General features: G+C 44.9%; 1 protein-coding gene across 1 annotated transcript in view; it reads left to right on the top strand.

Moving 5' to 3' along the window:
* Nucleotides 1-10902: 10902 nt before the first annotated feature.
* The window catches only part of PGLYRP2 (peptidoglycan recognition protein 2), an 84170-nt gene continuing 79700 nt past the window's right edge, over nt 10903-15372 (top strand). Inside the window, exon 1 of the mRNA XM_069231668.1 lies at nt 10903-10978. The gene's annotated coding sequence lies outside the window, so the exon portion shown is untranslated. The remainder of the gene's footprint in view (nt 10979-15372) is intronic.

A 15372-nucleotide genomic window follows, 5' to 3' on the forward strand; every position in this document is an offset into this window, starting at 1 on the left:
CTCATCCTCCCTGACGTTATTCTGCAATGCTTTTAGTTCATCTATTGTATCTACGACCTTTAAGGCAAATGCTTCAGCTGGTTCGAGTTCTGGTTCACTTATTGAATTCCATTCATCTCTGAGTAATATACAGTTCAAGGCACAAAATCTTGCGACTTGATCCGCATATGCATTTCCCAGAGAGACATAATCCTGTCCTTTCGTATGAGCACTACACTTTACCACTGCAACTTCGGCTGGCATTTGAATGGCGTGTAACAATTCCCTTATTCTCTCCCCGTTTTTCACTGGGGATCCTGAAGAAGTCAGGAAACCTCTCTGTGACCATAGTTGTCCAAAATCATGCACAATCCCAAACCCGTACTGACTATCAGTGTAAATGGTGACTTTCATCAATGCAGACAGTTGACATGCTCTTGTAAGTGCTACAAGTTCTGCTACTTGTGCAGAATAGACTCCTTGAAGCCATCCCGCTTCCAAGACACCTGTTACAGTGCATACAGCATATCCTGCTTTCAAAATTCCCATCCCATCTCTTAGACATGAACCATCAACGAAAACAATTTGGTCATTTTCATCAAGCTTAGTATCCTTAATGTCAGGTCGAGGTTTTGTGCAAAATTCAGTCACCTGAAGGCAGTCATGCTCGACGTCTTCAGCGTTCTCAATTTCAGCATTTTCTCCAGGGAGCAAGGTTGCTGGATTCAACGTGGTGCACCTTTTCAGCTGCACATTCGGTGAGCCCAGAATTATCGTTTCATACCTTGTGAGTCTTGCTCCAGTCATGTGTTGCGTTCGGGAGCGGGTCAAAAGTATCTCAACTGAGTGAGGGACCATGACTGTTACTGGGTGTCCCATCACTATTCCTTCACTCTGAGTGAGGCTGATACCAACTGCTGCTACGGCGCGCAAACACCCTGGGAGTGCTGCTGCGACCGGATCCAAAGTAGCTGAAAAATACGCTACTGGTCTGTTTACGCCACCATGGGCTTGAGTCAAGACAGACAAAGAACATGCATCACGTTCATGACAAAACAATGTGAAAGGCTTTGTGTAATCAGGCATACCAAAGCTGGAGCCCTACACATGCATTCTTTCAATTCAACAAAAGCATCCATCTCATCTCCTTTCAGTTCAATTTGATCCAAGGCATCCTTCTGGGTCAGTTTCAGTAAAGGCTTTGCTAGAGTCGAGAAGTTGGGAATCCACTGGCGACAGTAGCCCACCATTCCCAAAAACTTCCTCACCTCCCTCCTTGTCTTGGGTGGACTCATTTGAAGTACACTTGTTATTCTTTCCTTCATTATTCTCCGTGACCCTTTCTCTATCTGGTGACCCAAGTATTTCACTTTCTTCTGACAGAACTGCAATTTGGAAGGAGACACCTTGTGTCCATTCCTTCCCAAATGGTTCAACAGAGCAATGGTATCGGCGGTACAGCCACTTTCTGTCTTTGATGCAACCAGTAAATCATCAATGTACTGTACTAGGGTTGACTCGAATGGCAATTCTAATGCTTCCAAGTCTTTCTTTAGAATCTGATTGAAGATTGACGGTGACTCAGAAAACCCTTGAGGAATCCGACACCAACTGTATACTCTGTCTAGGAATTTGAAACAAAAGAGGAATTGGCTGTCCTCATGAAGGGGCACAGAAAAGAATGCTTGTGACAAGTCGATGACTGAGAACCATTCGGCATCGCAAGGGACTTGAAACATTATCACAGCTGGATTCGGTACTACAGGGCAGCATTTGACTATGATGTCATTTATTTTCCTCAAGTCCTGCACTAGTCGGACCTTTCCACTCGGCTTTATTAGTCCCATTATTGGTGAATTACATGGACTGCTTAACACTTCTTTCAGTACTCCCTGCTTTACAAATTCGTCAACAAGTTGAGCAACTTTCATGAGGGTGTCTTGTGCCATGTGGTATTGTGGGGTCTGGGGAAAGATTGCATTGGGCTTTACAGTCACTTTCACTGGTTCCACTCCTTTCATCAATCCCACCTCTTTCCCTGTCATGTCCCACACTTCCTTTCCGACTGTTTCCCGTAATTCGGATGGAATATCTTCTTCAGTTATCATCGGGAAAAGGCAAATCAGAGGATACTCTTCATCGACAGTTTCCATCTCATCCCCCTCTACACTGTCCTCTTCTTCCCCATCACTGCTCGTCTGGATTGTTATTCCTTCGTTCGAACACATGATCGAACAACCCAATTTGCACAATAGGTCTCTCCCTAATAGTGCTATCGGGCTTGAGTCACATACCACAAACTGATGCACCCCTTGATAGTTACCGATGCTGACTGGTACCGGATCTGTTATTGGGTTCGTCAGGTGCCTGTTTGCTACTCCCACCACTTGAACTGTCCTCCCTGAGAGTGGCAAATTTAGTACTTCACTGCTCTTAACAGTTGAACGTGTGGCTCCTGTGTCAACCAAGAATGAAACACGATGACCCATTACTCTTCCCTCTACGTACGGACCCTTCTGATCAACTTCCAATGATGCTGCAAGCACACAATCTCCTTCTTCTTCTGAACTTTCACTCTCCCATACATTGTTTATTCCACTCTCACTGTGTAATGGGAACTGTTGTACTGTGCCATTTGTACTCATTACCTGACCCGAGACCTATGGAGGAACCATCACTTGCTGCTGACTCATTGGTGCCAAAGGTATTTGCATTTGCTGATTAGGTACCATGGGTAACTGCTGTTGCATCGGCTGCATTTGCGTCATCTGCATACGAGGCATCTGCATCTGCTGCGGCTGCATGGGCTGTAACCCCTGCAACTGATTTACGGTCTGAAAATTTGGGTTTGGACTTCTCATTTTCGGTCCCCTCATTGTCTGAAATGCATTGACATCATTGTTTTGCTGACCAACACCTGCACCTGCACCTGCACCTTCCTGCACCACCATCGGGCACTCGCGTTTCCAATGACCGACAATTCCGCACACGTGACACGGCATCACCTTCTTCATTGCCTGCACACCAGTCACAACAGTGTTCAAATCCGGACCATTATTCGCAAAACCTCCTCTGCCTCTGCCTCTGGCCTGTGGCTGAAACATCATATTTCCCTGCAACTGCGGCTGCGGTTGCGGTACCTGCTGTTGGAACCCTTGCATCCCTTGCAAACCTTGCAGACCTGTCTGAGCTGCCTTAAGCTGCATCATCATCACCTTCTCTTTCAACCTTTTCTGTTTCACTTCAATTTCGTCGCTACAGTATTTCGCATAATTCAACACCTCATCAATCGGTTTCGACTGCCAACAAATCAAATGCGACTTTATCATCTGGCTTATCTCTGGTCTCAGCCCTTCCACAAATCTGAACACAAAATGAAGCATGTCCTTCGCCTCTATTGTCTCTGTGCCACTGTAGTTCTTAAACGCCTTCAACAACCTCTCATAGTAACTATGAATCGACTCTTTAGCCTCTTGGGCCGTTCGATCGATCTTCTGCCAATCCATATTTTTCGCGGCAACCTTCGTCTTCAAATGCTCAATCACCTTGTAGTACAAGCTCATCACCATAGGTGATGGTGCACCCGTATCCCTGTCTCTCTCTGGTTCACTTGTCGGCCAACCTACAGCTCTTTTGCAATCCTCCCACAAATCTGCCGGAACCACAATCTCAAAGAGAGTGTTCAGATCTTCCCAAAGACATTTTGCAAGCTTCACAAACCTATCAGTCTGTTGATACCATTCAATCGGTTTCTCTCTCAGTTTGGGAAAATCATCCGTAAAAGACTGAATGTCACTTCTGTGCCATGGTACATGTATTAATTTTCCCCCTGCTGTCTCCCTCATTGGTAACATTGTTACTGCCTCGCTACTCTGTGGTCTTTTCTCATTGTGCTCTGTAGCGCTGTCCCTCCTCTTTTCCTTTCTCTTTACCCACCTGCTTTCCCACTTGTCTAAACACCTCCACACTTGTGCACTCTGCAGCAATTCTCTAAGGTGCGCCTTCATGCCTGCTGACCTCATGTGTTCCAAATCTGTGGTCCCAAAATCCAATCTATAGCTCCTGCTCAAGTGTTTTGTCTTGTCTATGTCAACCCCGTTTTTGTCAGCTATTTCTTGCAAGCTTTTATGTACCTTGTTCACTTCTTTCGTAATCCTTGGACATAGGTATCTCAGCTCTTCTTCCGAGTAGGACTCTAACCTATTCACCCCCATAGTCCCTTCCACCAATTCTTGTGCTTCCATGTTCAACCTCATCCTATTCATATAATCTTCTCCCTTCCCACTGTCTGAGCTTTGTGTGGAATTCAAACTGTTGAACCACTGTGTCAGCTGTTGCGCATTCAACCCCATCAGTGTAGCGTTCACATCGACTGCCATTGATGGTTGCGGCAACTTTTCAGTGTTCGATGACAGCGGTATTATCAGTGGGGGACTCGACCTCACCAGTGTCGACTGAGCACATATGGGACTAAACTCCATCAAGGTCCCAGATCCTGTTGGCTGAGCCGCTATCGGAGTTATCCCTGGAGTGTTTTCTATGCACCTCCTCTCTGTCCCATTCTGCAGCATTGATCCCTGACCGCTCATACCTAGATTAGGCTGACTGTACAAAGGTACCGGTGGACCTACAGTAATGGGTAGCGATATCGCATCTGGGTTCTGTCCATTCCCCATGTTCTGAGGCATGTTCATTCCCACACCATGGGTCATCATTGCCGGCATGCCCATCTGACTCCCCGTCATCTGAGCATGTGCTGTTCCCCCCTGCATCTGCTTCTGAGGCATCAAAAACTGAGTTGATTCAGCTTGTGCCAATGTTGGGTTGTGACCATTCTGTCCTCCCATTGCGGCTGGATCTAGAATCATTCCCGTACTATTGTCGCTGCTGTAATACCTTGGGACCTGCGGCTGATAATTTTCTGCAGGTTTCAACATGGGCACGTCTGGATATATTCTCCTAACCTGCTGTATCTGCGGGGTGAACAGTAGACTCGGGTCCTTAGATCCCGATGATGCTCCTGAACTCTGAGTTTCATTATTCTGTACCGATGCCGGAGGGGCAGAACTGGTACTTGGACCTTGTCCACTCTCTGCATAAGGTGGTGGACGGTCGTTCAGCAATTGCATTATTAACTCCTCATCCTCTAACTCCTCTTCTCTTCTCAACTTTTCCTCGTCCTCTCTATCCTTGGAACACTTCCTGTTTGTCTTACAGGTAGCTTTCTTACCTGTCTCCTCTTCTTCCTTAGTAATTGCCGGGAACAATTTTATCCCCTGCAATACATCTGACCTCCACACCTTCTGTGCATTATCCCACCTAGCGTCCGCTAGTGTCTTTTCTACCTTCCTTATCCTGTTCTCGAACTTATTTTGCTGCTGCTGTCTAGCCATCAGTTCCCAAATTGCTAGAGCCTCAAACTGTGCTGGCCTTGGAGGTACCTTCATGTCGTACATCGTGAATCTCAAATTCTCTAGAATCCTTATATTGAATGTTCCATGGATCGGGAATGCTACGCTCCCATGTTTCTCTGTCAGTTTGTGCCATTGCTTTAGCCAAAGGCACGGAGCTACCCCCTTTTCCTCCATTACAATATAAGCTGGTGTACCCTCGGGCGGCGTCTCCTCTCCTACACTCGCTTTAATGTAAGATTCCCCCTTCATCGCACTCCTGAATGCTTTAAAGAATTTCATTTTCTCGTCTTTTATTTCACAAAGTTTGTAATCAATAGGTGACTTTTATTCCCGGAATACTCTTCGCTTGCCTTTCCCCTTCCAATCGAGCCCCACTGACTGCGTCCAATCCGTGCGTGACCCTTGCCTACAATCAACCTATCCCAGCGCGGCTCCTAGTGACGTCACACTCACACACACTGCGGCTGACAAAGCCTCGCGGCTAGTCCTCCTTCACTCTGCTCCTTTCGTAACAGCTTCTTGCATATATCGCGAGCTACAAAAACTAAAACAGATCTGTCGGTTTACTACAGGAAGGGTAACACAGTCGCTTCAGGACCTTAGGGACTTTTCACTAGCCTCGGCCACTATTCCGTCTTTCTCGGTCCCCACGTTCGCAAGCAAATCTGACCCGCAGACCTACTCTCAACTTGTCAATGATCTATTCTAGTGCACTTAGAATCTTGTCAAAGCCCGAAGTCGAAGTTTCTTTCACTCCCTTAACACACGTACCGACTCGTTGACCACGCCCGATCAACCTACTAAACCGCCCAGACCACAACATAGATCAACATACTCCGGAGTCTCTTGACCTCGCAGGGCCCGTCTCAACAACAACAACCACGTGGACCTTTTTATGCACAAAGCGCCACACGCACATGAAGTTCGACGACTTCCCTACTCTCACACTCGGAGTCGCACCTCCGCTATTTCTATGAAGTTCGACGACTTCTCTACTTCTACACTCGGAGTCGCACCTCCGCTATCCTCTAAAAAAAAAAAAATTCCTCGCAACCTTTTCACACACCCTGCGGCAATAAGCTGTGCAAGCGCAAAACCCTAACTTCACTCATACCATCACTAGTACCACCAACGCCGATTCCACACCTCCGTTCTCTCCATTCGCAAGCTCCGAGATCCCGGGAAAGTCGCGGTGGACCTAGCCCATCATCATTCTGTCAATCAGTTTTATCCAAGAAAAATCTAATTCAACTTCTCGAGTGGAGTGTCAAAAATCGAAACCGTTAATTCAACACCATGTACTTTAAGAGTACAGGGTCCCAAAAGACGAAACCGTCCTCTGCTACCATCTACTGATAGAGCGGTCCGTACTAGTAATTTTACCTGTATTCGGACGCTCTTTAGGCCGATGAATCTTTTGACTAAGTGGGACTCTCTGTACTCTTAATCGGTCACTTTAATCAAATCAATAGTCAATATCGAACATAAGCAATACCTTGATCAACATAACACTTAACAATTAATCCAGAATTCATTTCGGCGAACCCTGACCTTTCAGTCAGGAATAACCACACCAGTTTATTCAAAGTTAATGAATTTTATTTCCCTATATTAACAAAGCTAGCACAATATAAATGTGTCTCAACACCAAATGATAAACGTAAATGAACATTAATAGCTGTCAATAGCGGCGAAACAAGTGCAATCTATTCAGCATTTGAATCACAAGGCATTCGATAATAGCAATGCAAATCACTAATACTATAATCTGTAATGAACTAATTGCATACATTTAGTCAGCATAACAAGGTCTCAAATTGCATCGTGCGACATAAGGAATCCTCATCTAACCTCAAATTAGCATCGGCATGTGGGACTTCATGCAAAAACAATTTAGCAACATTAATTTAGAAAACTCCTAACTAGGGATCTTATCAAAATCAGCAGTTGGTTACCTAAAAGAAACACAATGCAATTTTACAATTTCCTTTCATATTTACCAATTACGCTCAGCATACAAGGAAGTCTTCGTCTCACAGGTACCGTTTCTCGATCAGCATGGGTACCGTTTCGATCGGCATGGGACGGGGCAAAGGGGCAGGGGTGGACGGGGCAATTGCCTCACGGCGGCAAGGTAAACTACTATTACTTCATGCAAAGGGACAAATCAAAGTTAAAGTCTCTAGGGCCAGAATCATTAAAGTCTCTTCCTCTCGATTAGAGAAAGCATCAAAGTCTCTTTCAAAATGGCGTCGCAGCAAAGTGGGCCATAATAGCTACGGAATGACGCGATGTCGGGCAAAAGCTGGTAATGGCTATAATGACCTAATTTCTTCTCGTGCACCTGGTTTTTATAGACAACAGTTCAAATCCAGTAGGGTCTTCCATTGGAGGGTTCATAGGTTAGCTTCAAATTGTCCAATCAAAAACAACAGTTCTCAAGCTTTTACTTAAGCATACATTATCCTTGGAGATGGGTACGCAAGTTGCAACATTTTATACCAATTAGCTCACTTTCAGAGCCTCCATTGTCCGCACCTGCAGATCGACCTTGGAGTAAAGAGAAAATATGCCAGGCTGGCACGAAACCTTAAGATAAGCATGTGAACGATCTCAGTGGAAAAGTACAGCTTCAAGCAAAAATACACGTTTAATAGCACATTGGAAAAATACGAGCATCTAAACCGTGAGACCAGGCAACTAGGCCAAAGCCTCCGCTAAAGTAATGCTAAGCTAAAACATTTCAAGCAAGCAAATCGTAGCACACGTTTATAATTATGTCGGATTAGTACAATTCTAATATATCACGTTATATAAAGCACGCTTATAAATGTTGGCAAACTACTCTGAGGGCACATTTTGTCCCCGTACAATCTTTATTAGTTCGGTTAAAGTCACACATGATTATTGCAGTACTACGTTTAAGCGTAAATAAATGTAAAACCTTCATTTCTGCTTCATCAGAACTTAGTCTCTGAGAGGCTCAGCTAGTCTTGTTCCCACAAATGACCTTCTTGGTTTATTCATTAGAGAGTCAACAAAAGCGTGGTGCATTAATACTACTGGACTACCCACCCAGTGAGTGAAATAGATCAGAGATGAAACCCTTATCTTAATCCAAGTGGCGGGCCCTTGCCCCAGACTTTGCTACAGCAAGATATAAACTTATTGTTTCACCAACACTACTTACAGGCAATCCTGACTGTCTTAGTGGTCCCTTGGGAGACCAATGAGGGACAGGTCCTCGCCAGCTCACAAGGTCCAGTCACTGTCTCTTTGCTTCATGGTCCTTACCAGGCCCGGCTTTAGGGTGGTGGGACTGGTGCAGCTGGACCTGGCGCTGACTTTGGTGGAGGCCGTGGGCGCTGTGTTTAAAAATAACTTATGGGTTTAAAACCATGTGAACTTCCTTGTGTGTCCAGCAGTGTCAGGGAACAATAAAAATGTCAAGATAACTACGATGATTAATGTTACTGCTGGTAAGAGAGATGAATTTTGTCTAGTGGCAGTTTCGACTCATCAGAAAGTAGTGTAGAGGGATAATGTGCCTGCTGCAAAGAACTTGTACCATGCAGATCCCAAAACTGTATGTGAGCGAACTGTGAGTAGCGTTTTAAAAATAATTAAATGTATGTCAGAGAGGGGCTAGGGAACCATGGAGAAGGAGGTCTTGGAGGGGGGGAGCACCAAAAAAGGCTGCTTCACTTGGCGCCACCTGGGCTAAAGCCAGCCCTGATCCCCACCCCAGATGATGGAACCATTATGTTGCCTTTTGAGACAGGGGTGGATGTGTTCCAGACCCACAAAAGGGTATAAGACCACAGGCATCAGAATGATGCACAGAAGAGACAGAGGTTCACACGGACCAGTGAGAAGATGGCTGCGTGAAGTTTAGTGCCAGTGTATTGTTATTTAGCGTCTGCATAGCGCACTAGCGTGGCATCATAGCGTGATTGCAGGCAGCATACTTGAACGTTTGGTTGGGAGAATGTGTGGTTGCAGGACGTCCTATGTGGGACTAGCTGGGAGTAATGCACGAAGTCCTGACACCTGGAATCATGTTGCCGAGAACGTGTTGCCGCCAGCAAGCATGATACTGTTATAGAGGCACGTGACATGGCAGCGAGTGTCCTTTGCTCTTGATTGATGGATCATAACATGGTGAGCGCGGTATCCAATTATTTTGATCAAGGTCGATGTGTGTACTTTAGGATACCTTGCAAGAATTTAGGGATACAACAGCATTGATTGTCTGTGGCTGTGCTTTGATAGGTGTGTCTCATTGGTTGGTCAGTTGTGCTAGGATAGGAGCACTGACTGCTTGTGATACCCGGAGTATAGCTATCAGTGGTGCAGCTGGTGCAGTAGCACCGGGGCCCAGAGCCGGGAAGGGGCCAAGCCAGCTCTGCGCTGTCTGCAGTTATTTATGAAACCACCCGCTCACATGTTTAAACAGAAAGCCGCCATGGGCCTGACTCTGTCTTTACTCTTTGTGGAGTATGGGGGAAAACGGGGATTAAAGTATGAGAGGCTAATAGTGGAGAGCAAGGAAAGGCGTGAATGGAGGGGATCAAAGATAGAAAGGATGGGGGGATTTGGAACGATAACCGAAATGGATAATGTTAAAAGAAAAAAAGAGGTTAATGAGGAGTCAAAAGGCAAAGAAAGAGAGAGGGGACAAAATAAGAAAGTCAGTGACAGAGACGAAGAAGGCCCACTAAGAGGCGGAACAAGGTGTGAGAGACAGAGGAAGGGTATAGAGAGGAGAAGTTGAAAGGAGGTAAAGGGATGGCTGGGAGAGGGGGGAGAAAAGGAAAGCTGCGTAGATTAAAGAACTTGGAGACCCACAAACAATCAGGGGTGCAGCTCTCCTTAGTTCAGCAGGTGCTGTGACAGAAGAGTCCACGGTATAAAGGCCCCACTGCACCGAAATATGCCTGTGTTTTTATTACCAACCTGGAGGAGGAGCAAAGGGCCTGTTTTACTTTATTTCTTGCACTAGGGCCTATGACATGAAGACTTTGCCCCTGAGTGATGCCTGGCAATCTTCATCGGCCCGAGGTATTTATTCCTAAAGAGAGTATAACGTGTATATCGCTGAATGATGCCCCTACCCTTGCACCCAGGAGGAGGTCATGTGTTAGAATACCACCGTTTAGGGCCTCTTTTTGTGTGAAAACAAAGCCCACCACAGTGTGGTACACAGCCCTCTGCCTGGGAGTTTTACTCACTCCTTCACTGCTGTCTGTGTTTATCCTTACGGCTTCAAGCGGCTCTAATGGGATATCTTGCATACACACCCTCATCCTCTCACCCCAAGTCAGAATACCCTATGTTGGTCACCACTGACAGCAACAACACACCCTGATCTGCACACGCTGGTCCCGTGCCAGGGACGGGTAAACAAAGGCTCGCAACAACGAGAATGAAGCTTGTGGTGGCAGCCGGTAATACGAGATCTTTTCCTGGTATATGCGTGACTCACTCTCACTTGACCTTCCTAGTGAAAGGAAAAGTGAATTCACGAAGTAAAAGGAGTTTGGACTCAGCTTCCTCACCTGAGACCTGCATGAACCCTGCTCCAGGTAAGACTCCCCCTCCCCCTCCTCAAAGGAGACTAAGAAGAATTGCCGTATGCAAATATTTTGTCAAACAATAAAATAAAACGCCAAATGATCAGACTGCTAAAACATCTCACTTTGCAAACAAGATCTGTGTATCACTGTGTACAGCACAGAGCCACACAACAGCCACAGGGCAGCCTCTAGACTGGGTGGCGCCCACTGTGAGCTGCTCATTTGCTCTATCTCGTCTTGAGTTTAATACAATTTGTACAGAGTGGGAACCGACCAGCAGCAGGTTGTAGATTGTGGTTTTTGGAGTCCTCCCTTAATTAATGCAGTTTTTTTTGCAGTGTTGATGGGATCCGTTTTCACTTACAGCCTCATGGTAAAGCTGGTTTGTGCAGCAGCATGGAAGCTCAGCACTCCCGCGTTATATAAGGTAGCGCTCTAGTTTGTCATTATAATTCTGGTTAAAAACGCAACATGGCGCTCAATCACACGCAGCCACTCACAATATCTTTATTATCATTCATACTAACAATCATAGATGCTGCTTGTTAGTGCATCTGTAGCTTGACCTTATGTGATCAACTCGAGAAGCAGTACTGAGAGACTGGTTTTGTCTGCACCCAAATGTTGAGTCCCTTGAGTGTAAATGTTTTTTGATTGGTCAGAGGTTGTGTGCTTCTGCTGAAAAATAGTGCTTTATTGCACTTTTTGCCTTGTGGGAAAACAGCAGTACTGAGTGGGTTACAGGCCTTAGGCTTGACCTGTTTGTTGTACAAAGTTACAATAAAGGCATTAAGCCCCACTTATTTATTGTGAAAATCATCTGTGGAAGCCAATAGAGCTAAAGGGTGGATTGTCATTACACTGTGTTAAACTTGGTAGACAGGTATTTTGTTACTAGGACTCAACAGATTATCATGGTAGGCAAGCGTTTTGGTGTTGGTCACCCTCTGTGGCAAACCTTCTGGGCACAAAATTTGTACTTTGAGAATCTCTGTTATGCCACTTAGGTAGGGTTGTAGATTATTTTAACAACTGTAATTTTCTACATATTAATCATTTTATGACTTTTGAGTGAGGAGAGGCCCAAACGTTGATTGCCTAGAGTTCTGATTTTGATTGGGCTGATGTTGAGTGCTTCCGCTAAAAATGAATGCTTGGATTGCACTTTTTGCCTTGTTGGAAAGCTTATGCGCAATCAAATAGCAATGATATGGGGGTGGAAGGGCCGACACCACCTCTGCCTCACCTGGCTTACCTACGTGTTCCAGTTGCACTCCTTGTCTGACGCCGAATAAAATAAAGACAACTGCTCACCCAGCGGGGCAGCCATAATGCTCTTTCAATTGAATGGGACTTCCCACTGTGCAGGGATAAAACACCTTATACGCACAATGGTATTAGCCGACATTCTAGAAATGGATTCAGGGTTGTCTGGTGTTTTAAAGATCCTAATGCCACTCTGGGTTTCTTACTCAAAAATAATTTGCCTGTATTTTTGGCGTGCCTAGGTGAGGACGCAGGGCAAGTCCCTTCTGCCTATCACTTGTATGTATCAATATTAAAAACGTTTGCTGAAACCAGTTAATTCCGAACTAGAGCATCCATGCAGGGTTGATGCTAGCTGCTTAGCGGCTAACCACAGTTTAAGGAAGGCATTGTTGGGGACCCCTAGAGATGCTGGGGAAGCTTGAGAGGCTAGGTTAGCCTATAAGCATGCTCTTAAGGAGAGGAAACCTTCTCTGATTAAAAGGGATTGGGAGACACTTGAACTTGCAGCTGCCCAGAATTTCAGTAAGGTATTCAGAGACACTAATAATAGGCTTCAACAATGGGACGTCCCCCCAATCAACTTCTGATGGGCAATATTTCGGACCAGGAGTGGGTGAAGCATTTTACTTCCATCTATCATTTGCCCAATGACAAGGTGTGTGATGAAAGACTAATTGAACATTTGGCTCACGCCACCCATCTTCAGGTCTCACTTCAGGAAGTTAAGAATGCAATCATACTTAGCTCAAGTGAGAAGACTGCAGGGCCTGATGGGATCCCTATGGACTAATTTAAATATAACCTAGACCAGTGAGGTCCCCTGCTTACTCATTTGTTTAACATCTCTCTGTGTACCTCAGTCCTGGAGTCCTGGACCCTCTCCACTATAGTTCCAATATTTAAAAAAGGTGTCAGAGGGTCCCTTAAATGGTACAGGCTGATATCCCTCATCAATAGCTCTGTAAAGGTTTTTGTGACGGTTATTTGTAGCCGCCTACAGACCTGGGCTAATGGTAATAACATCCCGGCCAGTATGACTTGGCTAGTTACAGTGGAGCAGTGCCTAAACCTGCACTTTATTGTAAGTATAACTTCGCTAGGCGATGCCCACTGTACCTGACATTCATCGACCTGTCTTCCACGTTCGACCACGTGAACAGGAGTAAACTGTGGTTAGCTTTATTTAACTTAGGGGTAGAAGTTCCTTTTGGGAATTTCCTTCATTCCCTTCATGAACATTTATGTCTTTCATGTCTTCCCACTTGCTAGTCGGGTGTGCTATGGGTATATTCTGGCACTCCTGCTTTTTATCATTTACATTAACGACCTTAGCACTCAACTGTCCATTTCTACTAGGGATGTACCTAAAGTTGCGAACTCCCTCTTCCTGGCATAATATGCTAACAATGCAGTTTTAATGGCTAGGACGCCACTTGTATTGGGCATCATGTTTGAATCTTTTGTGGCTTTTATGGGCAACCTTGATATGTCAACCAATTTTGAAAAATCCCATATAATGGCTTGTGGACCGGGTAGGAAATCCATGCTGTCTTTAAAACTTCAAGAGCAATATCTGAGCCTGGTGCTGAATTTCTACAAACTGGATGTTATTCTTGATGCCACTAATTCTTGGCAACCACAAGAGAATGCAGCAAGTATGAAATTAGGAAGAGCAGCAGGGTCAATATTTAATCTAACCCAGAAGGGCGCTAGGGTCACCATCTCTCCATATCTTAAAATCTACACGTTGCAGTGTGTCCCCATGGCCAACCATAGAGCGGGTGCTTGGGAGTCCCATAATGCTTCTCCCATACAAGTAGAGGAAAATAGAACTTGCAGGCGACTGCTGAAGCTCCCGCCCTCCAGCTCTAACTCCATTATGCACTCCGAGCTTAATTTGGCATATGTCTCTGGCTGCATGAAGCTGGCCCCCTTCTTGCTTTAGGTGAGTGCGCTGACCAACAATAAAGTAAGTTTTAACAGAGATGCCATCCCCTAGCTAAACTGTGTCAGCAAGTTTTTTGCTGACATCGGTCTGCCTTAAATGTTTAAAGCCCCAGACACCATTAGTAAGTTGGATAAGTGACTGGTTTAGTCCCGTCACGCAAAGTATATATTTTACCAAAGAAAAAGGAAGCCCTTAGTAAGCACTCCACCCATAACTATTTGATTACCATATCAACAGGCGACCCAGCCCTATACTTAAGTCTGGAGATTACGTGCTGGGAGAGGTCCCTTCTTTATAGATTTAGATGCGGTACAGTGTGGCGCTTAATGAGCTGTTCTGAGTGGGGGAAGGCATGGGAAAGTAAGTTGCCTCCTGTCCCTGTGACGGGATGGCAGAGCAATTACTATTGCATTTTATGTTCTTTTGAACGTTTTATTGCAAATTCTTTCAACTGTGCCTTAGGCATATTGTGAATGTTTTGCCTTTAAGAAGTGCAGGGAGGTTTTAACGAACTTACAGATGTTATGCAACCAATTTATCTCTCTTAGGCCCATATTTATACTTTTTTAGCGCTGCATTTGCGCCACTTTTTGATGTAAAAGTGGCGCACACCTACAAGTATTTTGTAAGTTTTGTAAGTTTGCGCCGCTTTGCGTAAAAATATGATGCAAATGCAGCGCTAAAAAAGTATAAATATGGCCCTTAGTGTTCTCTGCTTTCTTAAAATGTCCATTCGCAGCAGTGAAACTATGGAACGATAACAGGGGAGATTATGGCACAGGACCCTGCTTATGCACTTTATTGACAGTTTATTGAGCACGGACTTATGTATGTTACTGACTTTATAGGAATGTCTCACTGCGACTTTTTAATGATGACGTGGTGTGTATATGTGATGTGTTTTTATATGTTAATAACTGTTAAATTATATTATGTGTTTTGCTGTAATGTTTTGTAAGCTGTACTTTTATGATATTTCTTCAAAGATTGAATAAAAACTTTGAACTGAACTGACAACTGTTCACCTTTTACAATTGAAATGTAAGCATGTCATTTTTTAAAGGAGCCACCCACGTTTCGACTCGGCACATGCATGACTAACTTAGCAAATTAATTGGTTGCATTCCAAATATAAAATGCATCTTAATTCATGTTGCTGGATTGATTGAAGGGCCCCAGGTTGGGC

The sequence above is a fragment of the Pleurodeles waltl genome, chromosome 4_2 (genome assembly GCF_031143425.1).
Source record: "Pleurodeles waltl isolate 20211129_DDA chromosome 4_2, aPleWal1.hap1.20221129, whole genome shotgun sequence".
In the NCBI taxonomy this organism is placed as follows: domain Eukaryota; kingdom Metazoa; phylum Chordata; class Amphibia; order Caudata; family Salamandridae; genus Pleurodeles; species Pleurodeles waltl.